Source organism: Lithobates pipiens, unplaced genomic scaffold (assembly GCF_037356315.1).
Source record: "Lithobates pipiens isolate NorthernLeopardFrog02 unplaced genomic scaffold, aLitPip1_a1.2 Scaffold_8, whole genome shotgun sequence".
Taxonomy (NCBI): Eukaryota; Metazoa; Chordata; class Amphibia; order Anura; family Ranidae; genus Lithobates; species Lithobates pipiens.
The window spans coordinates 542,078,622-542,094,166 of NW_027507903.1; the positions used below are offsets into that span (position 1 = coordinate 542,078,622).

The 15,545-nt window shown below is 48.0% G+C and overlaps 2 protein-coding genes across 4 annotated transcripts in view; one reads left to right on the plus strand and one right to left on the minus strand.

Annotated features, from left to right (window-relative positions):
* Positions 1-15,545, minus strand: part of LOC143960809 (zinc metalloproteinase-disintegrin-like VAP1) — a 295,153-nt gene that overhangs the window by 83,001 nt on the left and 196,607 nt on the right. The window lies entirely within an intron of this gene.
* The window catches only part of LOC143960808 (zinc metalloproteinase-disintegrin-like berythractivase), a 103,034-nt gene that overhangs the window by 11,404 nt on the left and 76,085 nt on the right, over positions 1-15,545 (plus strand). The window lies entirely within an intron of this gene.

A 15,545-nucleotide genomic window follows, 5' to 3' on the forward strand; every position in this document is an offset into this window, starting at 1 on the left:
CTTTGCATAATTATTAAGGACACAAGATATTGTTAAATGCCTGCACAGATGTCTCTGAAATCGCGGCCGAAATCGGGACTAACATGCGGGAGTGAAATTGCTCGAGTTCAACTGAATTCCCATGGCTTCATTCCTGCAGCTCAGCGTGAACCTGGGCTAAATGACATTGTTTATTGTACAAAGTAAGGTCTGTCGGCAAGGACCAAAGGGTGAGTATATGGATTGAAAACTAGCTACAGGGGCGAATTCAGAGGATGATGATAAATGGGGAGTACTCAGAATGGTCCCGTGTGGAAAGTGGGGCTCCCCAGGGTTCTGTCCTGGGACCAGTCCTATTTAATTTTGTCATAAACGACCTGGAGGATGGGATAAACAGCTCAATCTCAGTATTTGCGGATGATACTAAGCTAAGCAGGGCAACCATTTCTCCACAGGATGTGGAAACCTTACAAGAAGATTTGAACAAATTAAAGGGTTGGGCAACTACACGGCAAATGAGGTTTAATGTAGAAAAATGTAAAATAATGCATTTGGGTGCCAAAAAAATAAACGCAATCCAGTAGCGGCTGGTGAAGTTTTAGGATGGGGGGGGGGGGCGCAAGACCCCGCCCCTCCACATTTCCATCCCCACTTCTCATAAGCCACACCCCTTATAGAAGCCACATCATACACCAGGCTGCACATTATACACAGGGCTCTGCACATCATATACCAGGCTGCACATTATACACCGGGCTCTGCACATCATATACCAGGCTGGACATTATACACCGGGCTCTGCACATCACATCATATACCAGGCTGCACATTATACACAGGGCTCTGCACATTATACACCGGGCTCTGCACATCATATACCAGGCTGCACATTATACACCCGGCTCTGCACATCATATACAGGGCTCTGCACATCATATACCAGGCTGCACATTATATGGCTCTGCACATCATATACCAGGCTGCACATTATACACAGGGCTCTGCACGTCATATACCAGGCTGGACATTATACACCGGGCTCTGCACATCACATCATATACCAGGCTGTACATTATACACAGGGCTCTGCACATCATATACCAGGCTGCACATTATACACTGTGCTCTGCGCATCATATACCAGGCTGCACATTATACACAGGGCTCTGCACATCATATACCAGGCTGCACATTCGGCATCGGTAGCGCTGCTCAATGCATCTGAGTCTATGCCAGTCCATCGCGGCGGAAGGTATGGCATGATCGACCGCTCCACAGAGCGAGTTTTTTTAGGGCAAATTAAGCACTTCATCTGCAATCTCAAGATGTGCACATAAGGACATAATGAGGGGAAGTGGGGGGGGGGGGGGGTTGTGTGGTGCCTTCCAAATACCAGATACCAGGCTGCACAGGAAAAAAATGAATGAGTTCATAATGGGGTTGTGTGCTGCCATCCAAATACCAGGCTGCAAATGAAAAATAATGAATAAGTTGATAACCGGGGGGGGGGGGGGGGGATTGTCACTTCCTTGAGTAACGTTGGTAGCGTTGCTCAATGCATCTATGAGTCTATGCGCTGCACATGCCCGGCCAGTCCATTTCACCGGAAGCTGTGCCACGATCGACCGTGCCACATTGGGGGCAAATGATGCGCCTTGTCTGCAATCTCATGATTGCATCAACGTGGCGCTTCCCATATTGCACTGCGTCCGGCGCCGGGACACAGTGCACATTAGGACATTTTTACATTTTTTTTTTGTTAAAGGGACATGTTTAAATAATTTTTTTTTTAAACATTTTTTTTTTGACTGCCTGGGGTGGGGGTGCCCGGGTGCCCCCTATGGACGGGTCGCCACTGATGCAATCTACTCACTAGGGGGAGAACCTCTGTGGGAATCTAGGATGGAAAAGGACCTGGGGGTCCTAGTAGTTGACAGGCTCAGCAACGGCATGCAATGCCAAGCTGCTTCAAGCAAAACCAACAGAATAGTGGCATGCATTAAAAAGGGGAGTAACTCCAGAGATAAAACAATAATGCTCCCACTCTACAAGACTCTGGTCCGGCCGCACCTGGAGAATGCCATCAAGTTCTGGGCTCCAGTCCTCTGGAAAGATGTGCTAGAACTGGAGAGGTTCCAGAGAAGGGCAACAAAGCTAATTAAGGGACTGGAGGATATTAGTTATGAGGAAAGATTACGAGCACTGAACTTATTCTCTCTGGAGAAGAGATGCTTGAGATGGGATATGATTTCAATGTACAAATAATGTACTGGTGACCCCACAATAGGGATAAAACTTTTCCGCGCAAGGGAACATAACAAGACATGTGGCCATTCACTAAAATTAGAAGAAAATTGGTTTAGCCTTAAACTGCATAGAGGGTAAGAGTGGTAAGGATGTGGAATTCTCTTCCACAAGCAGGGGTTTCAGCGGGGAGCATAGATAATTTCAAAAAGCTATTAGATAGGCACCCAAACAACCACAGCATACAGAGATGTACAATGTAATATTGACATAAAAGCACACACACAGGTTGGACTTGATGGACTTGTGTCTTTTTTCATCCTCACTAACGATGTAACTATGTAAAAGGGTTGGAACCATCAAAAATGCTCAAACAAGAAAATTGTCACCAGCACACCTCCTTAGGCATCACAAAGTATTTTTTACATCAAGACATCAAAAATTCCTCACAAACCAATGTTTTGGGACCATGCTGGATCCCTTTTTCAAAGCATAGTGATTCTAGCATCTTTACAGAAGCTGGTTCTTCTCCTAAGAGATATGGCACACTGTTTTGCATGTGACATTCCTTTAGTTATACTTCCTGTGAAAGGTTTTATCAGATGCTTCCAGGCTTAGGGCGGCCTTTTTCAACCAGAGTGCCCAGCCACCCTGAGGGGCCGTGAGGTTTCTAACAATAAATACATTTAAAAAAAGTTAGGCTTTAATGACATCTTATCAGGGCCGTCTTAATAGCATCATGGGCCCCTGGGCAGTAATGCTCTGGGGCCCCTACAATGGAGACAGTGCAGGTAAACAGACATCAAGTAGGAAGGTGGCAGACAAGCGGAGCTTCTAGGGTTGCCACCTTTTCTTCAAGTCAAACCCGAACATTTTATCGGCGTACAGCATTTTTTTTAATATTATAAACTATATATATATTTTGCTATTAAATAAGATTTCTAATCAAATGCAATTAATAACAAGAGTCCCCCTTTACATCAGAGTCCGCAGTGTTCCCCTTTTATATCTGAACTCGCAGAGTTCCCTTTCACTGTAAGGGGCGACTCTGCAGACTCTAATGGAAAGGAAAACTCTGGGGACTCTGTCATAAGGGATCCTCTGGGAACCCTGATTTAAGGAGGAACATTGAGAACTCTGATGTATGGAGATGAAACACTGTGGCCTCTGGTGTAAAGGGGAAATCTGATGTAAGGGGTGCTCTGAGAACCCTGATATACCTTAATGTACTCTCTCAGAGGCAGGAGAGAGAAGAGGGGAGACTTCAGTCACAGACAGGGGTGGATGGTGAGCTCACTCACCCCTTGGCAATCAGCACTTCTCATCCAGATGTATCTGAGACTGCTGGACTTCAAATTTCCAGCCCCCACTTTCCGTTTCTGAAGTACAGCGCCAGGGATTGGAGTGTAGGCAGACACAGTGGGGTAGGGGCTGGGGGGGGAGAGGTGCAGATCGAGCCCTCTCTCCTCTCCCATCTGTGTGTGTGTTTGGGGGGGGGTTGTTAGTGCTGGCTTTGGGCAGCGTGAAAGAATGTAACAGTCACTCTCAGCTTAGACAACTGCACCCAGCAACCCTACTGGGAAGCCATAGTCCAGTCTGAATAATGTGTCCGGGTTTCAGGCAGTCTCAAACCCGGACGCATGGTTCCAAACCCAAACTGTCCGGGTGAATCCTGGACAGGTGGCAACCCTAGGAGCTTCCCCTTTTGGGTGGAGCTCCGCATTCATGAACAATCATTCTGTACAGCAAAGAAACAGTGGGAAAATACTACATAAAGTAACAAAGCTGTTCTGTGCATATAATAAATCTGCTGGATTGATGTCTTCCCAGCACTCTGACCCCTCTACATCCCAAATATCCCCCCAGCACTCTGACCCCTCTACATCCCAAATATCCCCCCAGCACTCTGACCCCTCTACACCCTAGATATTCCCCCCAGGACTGCTACCATATACCATAAGATACCCCTTGTATTGTGACCCCCACTACATCCCTGATACCCCCCTATACTGTGGCCTCTCTACATGCCTGATACCTCTAGCACTATAGCTACACAAGCATTGCTACCCCCTATACACCCCAGATCCCCCCTCAGCAATGTTTCCCCCATACACCCTTGATCTCCCCCAGCACCATTATTCCATTCATGTAGTACCTGTTTTTCCAGTGGAGATACAGTACATATAAACTTTTGGCTATCTGCCCACCTTCAGCATTGGATTCACCTATACTAATCAAGCAGGCAGAAGGAGGGGCGGAGGAGGAAGCAAACCCCCGGGCATTCCAAGCCCTTTGGTGCAAACAGTGCTGGACAGCTGGGCTCACCATGACACCATCCACAATGCTACTTCTGCTGCCGACTCAGCAGCTCCCACTCCAGTTTCTACCCCACAGCCTTAAAGTCCCAAGCATTCAAGCTGCATGGGGTGGGGTCAGAGCATCACTGGCGCTCCGGCCATGCCCCGCCCCCTGCTGGCTGTGAAATAATAGGTATTGTTCTGCCCAGTACAGCGCACCGCTGCCAGCCTGCCTTACCTGTGTATCCATCGTTTTTAGTGCCATCATGGTGGCCCCAGATTTTGGGGCAGCATGGGCTCAAGGACCAGCTGCTTTGGGGAAAGTGCAGGGGCCCCCCCATGCAGCTGGGGCCTCTGGGCAGTGCCCAGGTGTGCCCACTCATTAAGACAGCCCTGCACCTTATGGGTACTTGGCCACTCTAACCACAGTACTTAATCAAGGTTTTATTGATATGTAATTTATATTTCCTGAATTATCTAGACCAGCCTTTTTCAACCAGGGCATCAGGGATTTCTTCAGCGGTGTCTTGGTAAAATGCTTTACAACTGCCCAAAAATATTATACAAGCTGACGTGTAGATGAAGCCTGCCTTTTAGTTACACTAAGTCACAGGTTTTCATTGTGCACCATTACAAGCTTTTAGCTGCCAGCGTCCTAACCATTAAAGGCATCATCAGTTTATAAGAAGGATGCCAGTCGCCTGCATAGCATCCTTGTTTGAACCCCCCGCATCTTTCCGTCGGCATTTGGGTCACATTAGCTGAGTGATGGAGAAAAACTGAAGGAGACCTGAAACACTGGAATACTAGTCAGTACCAGTTTGCAAAAGTGTATTTGCTTTGGAAGAATAAATCACCCCCCTTTTCTTTCTTTTTTTTTTTTTAAACAATAGATTTTTATTTTTTTATTATGAATGTCATTACAAAAGTTGCGCAATACTAAACATCACTGACGGACTGTATTACGGAAATTACGAAAGACTTAGTCCGCCAGACTGTCCGCTGAAAAAGTCCGCTGAAGCCCACACACGAGCGGACTGTCCGCTGAAATGTGTTTCAGTGGACTAAGTTGGACAGACAGTCCGCCCGTGTGTACGCGGCTTTAGAAGGATTGATTATATTACATATTTAACAGATATTGTACAAAGAAAACTAAAACAAGGTACTTCAACAGAATGTATAACAGATATTGATGTATTCTTGTTAGTCAGACCCCGCCTACCCCGGGTGGGATCAAACTGTAGGATGGGTCTGTCCAACAAATTTTAATATTAACAAGGATCAGAGTTTGTTTTGTTAGATAATGTACTACATCTGAATCTCACATTTTGTTTAAAAAATTTTTATATCAGAAACACACGTGTTTGTTAAAGGTTCAGTGGCGTACCTAGGGTATGGCAGCCATGGCAAGTGCCATGGGCGCCATTGGGGGGGGGGGCGACAAAAAATCCAGCCCCGCACAAAAAATAAATCCCAACTGACCGATTCCCGTCCGCTCGCGGCCGCCTCCGCACTAATCTAGTCCCGGGCGTCCCCCATGATGGCCGATTAGTTGGCTCCGGCCAGAGTGACCGCCCGGGTCGCCTACATAGCATTGAGTAACTGCCGGAGGCGGAGCCTAATGCTCCACCTACCCTCCTCTGCGCAGCGGCTTCAGCTTCTCTTCTGTGGGGGCTGTGTGACGTGCTGAGCCTGATGCTGGCTGGTGCTGTGAAGAGTGACGTGAAGGAAGGAGAACATGGAGGCTGGAGACCACTTAGACCAGGCACCAGTGGAGATAAGAGAAAACATTGGAACCCCCCCAAGCAGCAGCAGGTACTAGTAGTACAGCAGCACAATCTTGATCATCATCATGTGTACAGTGTACCAGTAACCAGCACCAACTGCGAAGCAAATATAGTGCTCAATTTGGATTAAATAAATATGCTTATCTATGGATATCATAAATGTAATAAAGTGATGTGTACAAGTAGTACCTGCTGTTGCACAAATCACTTTATTACACTGTATTTATATCTATGGCTATGCATATTTATTTAATACATATTGAGCACTATATTTGATTGGCTACTTGCTTCTGCTTGGGCCTGGCACACACACACAATCGCACATGATGATGCCTTAGATCTCTTTACCACCGAGCTGCCCCGGGCATCAGCAGTAAAGCGCGCTATTTTTAGCACCGCTTTACTGTCATTTTAGCAGCGCTATTCGGCCAAAAGGGGGTTAAATCCACCCGCAAAATGCCGCTGCAGTGGCGCTTTCCAGGTGGTATGGCGGCGCTGCCCCATTGTTTTTAACAGGCAGGAGCAGTGGAGGAGCGGTGTATTCACCACTGCAAAGAAGCTGCTGGTAGGACTTTTTGTCAAGCCCTGCCAGCACAGCACCCCAGTATGAAATAACTCAGGCTTTCACACTGGGTTTGCAGCTGAGGCTTTTTTCAGGTGCTATGATGGCGCTATTTTTAGCGCTGTAGCTCCAGCAAAATGCCTCCAGTGTGAAAGGGGTCTTAAAGTCATCATGTGCGACTCTGCATGTGTGCCAAGCAGACAGGGCCGACGCTACCACTAGGCAAACTAGGCAGCCTAGTGCACCCGGTCACTGATGATCCTACTCCCTCTCTACCTCTGTGCAGTGTCCGAGTCGCTGGCGCAGCATTTTTGGGTGCTGGTGAGGCCGCATTTATGGGTGCTATTGTTACCACATTTATGGGTGCTATTGTTACCGCATTTATGGGTGCTGATGTTACCGCATTTATGGGTGCTGATGTTACCGTATTTATGGGGGCTGATGTTACTGTATTTATGAGTGCTGATGTTACCGCATTTATGTGTGCTGATGTTACCGCATTTATGGGTGTTGATGTTACCGCATTTTTGGGGGCCGATGTTACCGTATTTATGGGTGCTGATGTTACCGCATTTATAGGGGCTGGTAAGGCCGCATTTATGGATGCTGATGTTACCACATTTATGGGTGCTGATGTTACCGCATTTATGGGGGCTGATGTTACTGCATTTATGGGGGCTGATGTTACTGCATTTATGGGGGCTGATGTTACCGCATTTATGGTTGCTGATGTTACCACATTTATGGGGGCTGATGTTGCCGCATTTATGGGGGCTGATGTTACTGCATTTATGGGTGCTTATGTTACCGCATTTATGGGTGCTGATGTTACTGCATTTATGGGGGCTGATGTTACCGCATTTATGGGTGCTGATGTTACCACATTTATGGGGGCTGATGTCACCGCATTTATGGGGGCTGATGTTACTGCATTTATGGGTGCTGAAGATACCGCCTCTGTCGGGAGGGTCCCAGAGTGTACCAAGATGGCCGCTGCTTACCCAGCCGGCTCCGCAATGGCTCCCCCTTGACGCAGTGGGGGCTGCAGGAGACAAGCACTCAGCCGTGGGGTCCAGTGGGTGTCACAGGAGGAATCTGGGCTCATAGATCTCGAGGAGGCCTGGGGTATCTGTCCCAGTCGCCTCAGGGTGGAGCAAGATGACCACCGCTCCACGATCTGGGTGTAGGCCATGGGCTATCCCTCAGACAGCTGGAGGGCACTGGAGGGGTGTAATAGTGGCCAAAGGGGGTCTGGTGGCTATATCAGGGGGAGGCCGGGCTCGGGGCAGTCATAGAGGCCAAAAGTTATTGCAGGGCCTTCTCCAGGTGTAGCAAAATGGACTCCCCTCTGGGAGTTAGGCTGGAGCCGCTGGCTTTCTCTGAGGCAGCTGCAGGGCACTAGAGAGCTGTATCTGCGGCTGGAGGCTGTCCGGTGGCCGCTCCAGAAAAAAAACTGTTTCGGGGCTACCAGGGAGGCCAGATACAGCCACAGGGGTAGTCTCTGGGTGGAGTAAGATGGCCACCACTCAGGGAGTTAGGCCGGAGCCACGGACTTTCCTGAGGGCAACTGCGGGACAAGCAGACACGCAACGGTGGCACCCCAGGACACTAAATGCTTCCAAAGTCCGTGGGGAGGATAAGGCAGGACCGCTGCAGTGTGGAGGGCAGTCACAATCGACCAGGATCTCCACAGGATGTTAGAAAAGGAGTATGGGCAGGCAGAGCTCTCACTGCCTGTGTCCTACTCCATAACTCTCCAGGCCATGCCCCCCCCCCCCGCTGTGAAATATTAGATCAAGAATTGTAATTACATGTCCCTGTTGAACAGGGTCAGAAAAATTGGGCCTTGGGCACTGGTGCCACAACACTGCAACACCTCACAGAAACTCTAGTTGGAGTGCAGGAGTGAGCCCTGCTGCAAATATTGCATCAAAATTGTAATTACCCGCCCCTGTTAAGCAGGGGCTTAAAAATTGGACCTTAGGCACTGGTGATGGTTCCACAACACTGCAACCCCTCACAGATACTCTAGTTGGAGTGCAGGAATGAGCCCTGCTGCAAAGTATTGCATCAAAAATTGTAATTACATGTCCCTGTTAAACAGGGGCTGAAAAATTGGGCCTTAGGCACTGGTGCTGGTGCCACAACACTGAATCCCCTGACAGATATTGTAGTTGAGCGCAGCAATGAACCATCTTGCAAAATATTGCATCACAAATTGTAATTACATGCCCCTAATTAAACAGGGGCTGAAAAATTGGGCCTTAGCCACTGGTGGCGGCACCCAGAACCAAAAATATTCTTACAAGCTATCAGCATGATCATTGAGGAGGGAGAGGATAGTAACTCAGCATAACAGGATAGTCACTCAGCATGAGCATAGGCAGTCTTGAAGGGATCTGACATTTCAAAAAAATATATATATTTGGTTACATCAGCATCAGGTGCTTGGTAACTGGTGGTGATCCAAGACTGATTAATTTTTATGAAGGTCAGTGGATCAACCGAGTTGGTGGAGAGGCTCACCCTGTGATCAGTTACAAAGCCTCCAGCAGCACTGAATGTGCATTTCGAAAGAACGCTGGATGCAGGACAGGCCAGTAGCTCAATTGCATACTGAGTAAGCTCTGGCCAGTGATCCATCCTCAAGACCCAGTAACCCAGAGGATTTTCAGCGGGAAAGGTGTCCAAGTCGGATCTTGTCCCTAGGTATTCCTGCACCATGTAAATCAGACGCTGGCGATGGTTGCTGGAACCGATCATACCTTGGGACTGCGGACTAAAATATTGTCTGAACGCATAGGTCAGACGCCACCTTCTCCATCACTCCTTCTGTGACTGACCGAAGCCTCAGTGACACGTAGTCCAGGACCAGGAATATGTAACCTCCCAGTCTCTGGGAACCGTTTCACCTTTTTGCAAGGCCTCCCAAAGATGTTTCATCCTCTGCTCCCTCTGCGATGGCAAGATAAGGTCCGCAACCTTACCCTTGTAACGTGGATCAAGGAGGGTTGCCAGCCAGTAATGATCCCTCTCCTTGATCCGCTGAATAGGAGGATCCTTCTGCAGGCTTTGCAGGATCAGGGAGGCCATGCAGCGTAGATTATCAGGGGCATTCGGTCCGGAGTCCTCTGGGTCACTAAGGACAACATGATCTGCAGCCACCTCCTCCCAGCCAAGTACAAGTCCATGGGTTTCTTGATCCCTTAAAGACTGCTGCTGATGCTGAGTGCTAGGCTCCACCTCCATGCTGACACAATCCTCCTCCTCCTCATCCTCTTCCTGTGTGATCGGCGGCCCAGCAGAAACACTGTCTGGATAAAAGGGGCCTTGAGAGGTAAGGAAGTCCTCCTCTGCCTGCCTCTGTTCTGCCCCAAGTGCCCTGTCCATTATTCCACCCAGCGTGTGCTCCAACAGGTGGACAAGAGGGACAGTGTCACTGATGCATACACTTTCACTGCTCACCATCCTCGTGGCCTCTTCAAATGGTGACAGGACAGTGCATGCATCCCTGATCATGCCCCACTGGCGTGGTGAGAAAAAACCAAGCTCCCCTGACCCTGTCCTGGTGCCGTAGTCGCACAGGTACTCATTGATGGCCCTCTGCTGTGTGTGCAGCTACTGCAGCATGGCGAACGTTGCGTTCCACCTGGTGGGCATGTCACAGATTAGGCGGTTCTTGGGCAGGTTAAATTCCTTTTGGAGGTCAGCCAGCTGAGGACTGGCATTATATGACTGGTGGAAATGCACACCGACGTTCCTGGCCTGCCTCAGGACATCCTGTAAGCCAGGATACCTGCCCAAGAACGGCTGCACCACCAAGGACGTGAGCCAACAGGGCACATGGGTCAGTTGTCCCTGTCGGAGGGCGGAGAGGAGGTTGGTGCCATTGTCACAAACCACCATTCCTGGCTTAAGCTGGCGTGGTGAAAACCACCTCTCAGCCTGCCCCTGCAGAGCTGACAGAATCTCTGCCCCAGTATAGCTCCTGTGCTCCAAGCACACCAGCGCTAGCACCACATGGCATCTTTTTGCCTGCGTACTTGTGTAGCCCCTTGAACGCCTACGGAGCACCGCTGGTTCCAAGGACAAAGCACAGGAAGAGGCCATGGAGGAAGAAGAAGAGGAGGGGGTGAAGGAGAGAGGTGTGTCAGAATCACCAGCAGTAGCATTTTGGAGGCGTGGTGGCGGAACAACCTCCAACACTACTGCACATTGTCCTGCATCCTTCCCAGCTGCCAGCAGAGTCACCCAATGCACCGTGAAAGATAGGTAACATCCCTGTCCATGCCTGCTGGACCATGAGTCAGTGGTAATATGCAACTTACCGCTAACCGCCCTGTCCAGCGAGGCCAAGACATTTGCCTTCTGTGAGAGAAAAGTGGCGTTTGGGAACCTGCCACTGAGGAACCGCACATTCCACAAACTCACGGAAGGGGGCAGAGTCTACCAACTGAAAAGTTAGCAGTTGTTCTAGCAATTTAGTCAAGCTAGCATTCAACCGCTGGGCATGTGGATGGTTGGGAATGAACTTCTTTCGGCGGTGCAGCAGCTGGGGCAGGGAAATTTGTCTGGTACAATCTGACGTCGGTGTACAGATAGCAGATTGCCTACAAGTACTTGGCTGTGACACACCTAATTCTACATCTTCATTCCTCTCAGTGCAGTGCAGTGGGGTTGGAGATGCCAGCTGATGAGGAGCAAGGAGAGGTCCGCATTGTTCTTTGGTGTGGGTCTTTTAGGTACGCTTGCCAATGAACTGCATGGCAGGTCAACATATGTCTGGTCAAGCATGTGGTGCCCAAGCGGCTGATGTTTTGGCCATGCGAGATACACTTCAGACATATGTTGCAAATAGCAGCGGTGCGATCTGATGCACTCGTCTCAAAAAAGGCCCACACCAAAGAACTTTTGGAATAACACGCAGAGACAGCAGCGCCCTGCACATGCGGAACGCTGCGGTGTGATGCAGTCTGTGTGCTGCCCTTTAACTGGCCCCTGGAGGGCATCCTGCCTTGTTGGAGATGTGCCTCCTCCTCTCTCTTATCAGGCACCCATGTGGAGTCATGAGACCTCATCATTAGAGGTCGACTGATATGGGTTTTTCTCTGGCCGATGCCGATATTTAGAAATCATGGCGGCCGATAGCCGATATATGATGCCGATTTTTTTTGGGCCGATATGTTAGGCCGATTTTATTTTATTTATTTATTTTTTTCCTTTTTTTTTTTTTTTTAATTCCCCTTGATCTAACACACCTTTCCCACTGGGGCGTTTTTCAGGCGCTTTTGGGCTAAAAATAGCGCCTGTAAAGTGCCTGCAAAATGGCTCCCCTGTAGTCTGTGTGAAAGACAGAGCGCTTTCACACTGAGGCGATGCGCTGCCAGGACCAAAAAAAAAAAAAAAAAAGTCCTGCAAGGACTTTTTTACGTTTGGAGTGGTGTATACCACTCCTCCACCACTCCTGCCCATTGATATGAATGGGCACCACTGCCGAAGCGCATGCAATGCGATTTGGCAGCAGTGCTTCATGGGCGCATTTAACCTCTTCCTTGGCCGCTAGCTGGTTTATATGTGCCCCACTAGCAGCCAAATAGCACCGCTAAAATTATGGTAAAGAGCCGCTAAAACTTGCGTTTTACCATCAACGCCTCCCCGCTCCAGTGTGAAAGCAGCCTTCATAAGTGATACAGAAAATTTCTTACATTTAAACATTTATTAAACAAAACAAACCTCCAATCAGTTTACTTGTATGTATGATTTAGATTAAAAAAAAAAAAAAACCTATATATTAAATAAAAACAGGTAGTCAAAACTTTTGGACGAAAAAAAAAAAATGGGCTAACTTTACTGTTTTTATTTTATTTTTATTTTTTAAATAGTGTATTTTTTCCCCCAAAAAATGCATTTGAAAGACCTCTGTGCAAATGCCGTGTGACATAAAATATTGCAACAACCGCTATTTTATTCCCTAGGATCTCTGCTACAAAAATATATATAATTTTTGGGAGGTCTAAGTGATTTTCTGGCAGAAAATACAGGATTTTTACTTGTAAGCAACAAGTGTCAGAAAAGATTTAGTCTTTAAATGGTTAAACTGAGAACTTCTACACACTGAGATGACTTCATTCATTCAGAAGTGTAAACATTGTATCTTTCTGTTCTTTTCTTGGCAGTCTGCCCAGAGAGGAGGAAAGTGTTTCTATGACGACTCAGGCAACTTACACTGACTTCTATACAGAAGTCATTTGAGAGTCCCGCTGTAGTTCTGAATCGGCTTTTTATCAGCACAATCGGCCGATGCCGATTATTTAAAAAACTGCAAATATCGGCCGATACATCGGCCGGCCGATATATCGGTCGACCTCTACTCATCATCCTCTCCCTCCTCATCACTGAAGCAAACCTGGCAGTATGCTGCAGCTGGAGGAACATGACTGCCAGATTGCTGTCGTCCTTGGGCATCCCCTCTCTCTGGGCTCACGTTGCTGCCTTCCTCTAGCTGGATACCATCATCAAAGCCTTCAAAACGCTGGGCATCCTCCTGGAGTATGTACCCAACTTTCATGGTATTGCAATAGAGTTTGTCTGCTTACCTGTTTCCATGTGTTCATCTCTAGAGACCAGCCGACCCTCACCTGACTGCTTTTGTAATCCATCCTCTGGCATGGATCCACTCTTGCTCCTATCAGAGAACTCTATATTAACCTGTGCACTGCAGGCCAACCCTGCTGATCAACCTTTGTGTGTTAGCTTCCTGTTACCTGCCGTGTGCTCGTCTGTTATTCCGTTACCGACTTTGGCGTGTCCTTGACTATCCCTGTTTGCCTCTGATCCTGATCTTTTGGCATGTCCCTGACTATTCCTGTCTGCTTGTGGCCCCGACCTTGGCTTTGTCCCTCACTATCCCTATGCTCCTGTTGCCTACTGTGGGTGCGAGCTGGGGGACCCTGGGGGTCGTGACCTGGAGCCAGTTGCAGCCCAGTCCATCCTCACCTCTAGAGGCTCTGGTGAACACCTGCTGGCTCTTAGACTCCGCGCCCCAGGGAATCTTATGCTCTAACCCCGGTGGGATCTGTCTCCCGTTCACAGCAGTCAGCCGTAGGGTCCACAACCTTGCGGTGCACTCCTGATCCCTACAGTGTGCATCTGTCACCTCGCCTCAAGGTGACCTGACACCAACACTGCGGTCAAATAGTTCGGGGGACTCCTCAGGAGGACATGGTAGGGTTATGGAAGGAGTGACTGATGCCATTGAGCCGAGGGAAGAGGCCGCGTTGGCAGCTGCTTTGCCAGACAAAGTACCCTGATGAGGAATATGAGGACGGCTTGGTCACCCACTCTACCAAGTCTTCAGCATGTTGCGGCTCAACACGGGCAGCTGCCGAAAAAAAGGTCAAGCGTGTCCCACGGCCACGTGTTGATGAGGATGCGCCGTGTCCACGACCAGCACTGTTGCCTCTAGACACAGAGCCTACTTGCTCTCTTTAATTGCCTCGTGACTGTCTGCTTTTCCTTGTTGGCCTTCCAGACATACTAATGGCCTGCAAGGAGATGTAGCTGCAGAAAGCTGGGACGTATATATATATATATATATATATATATATATATATATATATATATATATATATATATTGATTATACTGCAGCTAGCAGAATCAAATGCCTGCCTGCAGTATTATTATTTTTTCTTTAAAAACAAGGTTGGTCTTTATTGAGAAGACATCACATAACAATTGACAGTCAAGTAGTACATTCAGGTGTAAAAAAGAGCGAGAAAAATAGACAAGCTGTGACATACAGTGCATTCTGTAGTACAATCAACATTATAGGTACGTATGTTCGAGAATGGTTAGTTAAAGCAAAGCAACCCCTCTGGTGCGGGGGAGGGGGGATGGGCAGGCGCGACCATCCCATGCTAGTCTTCCACAACTGGGAGACAGAGCCTTGTCCCTTAGGTACTAGAATAATTACAACTGTTCCAACCAAGGTGTCCAAATCCGGTCCAATTTCTGAGGGCAACCTCTATTAGCATAGGTCATCTTATACAAGGGGAGCACAGCATTAATAGTGGAGTCCCAGGATTCCACTTTGGGGGGAGAGGATGATGCCCATTTCTTAAGGACTTCCTTCTTGGTGTAGAATACCAAGAATGGCCTGCAGTATTATTAGTATGAGAACACCAGCAATTGTATTCAGGTAAAGCTTTAGGTGCACACTGTGCAAAGAACACTAAAACAAAATACTGCAGCTCCCTGTCTGTATTTGTATGAGAACACTGCAAATTGTATTCAAGTAAAGCTCTAGGTGCACACTGTGCAAAGGATACTAAAACAAAATACTGCAGCTCCCTGTCTGTATTTGTATGAAAACACCTGCAATTGTACTCAGGTAAAGCTTTAGGTGCACACTGTGCAAAGGACATAGTACACTAAGTGAAAATACTGCAGCTCCCTGCCTGTCAGTATATTATGAAGAGAATAACAGGAACGGATCTAGCTAAACCGAATACAGTGTATAAATATATATATATATATATACAACACACCTGGGATGCATATATATCTTCTACACACTGTAACTAAAGCTAACTGACCCGCCTGCCTACTCTATCTAACTAAAATTAAATTACACTGTCTCTCTCTCTCTATGACTTTAACCACCGACGCAACACAG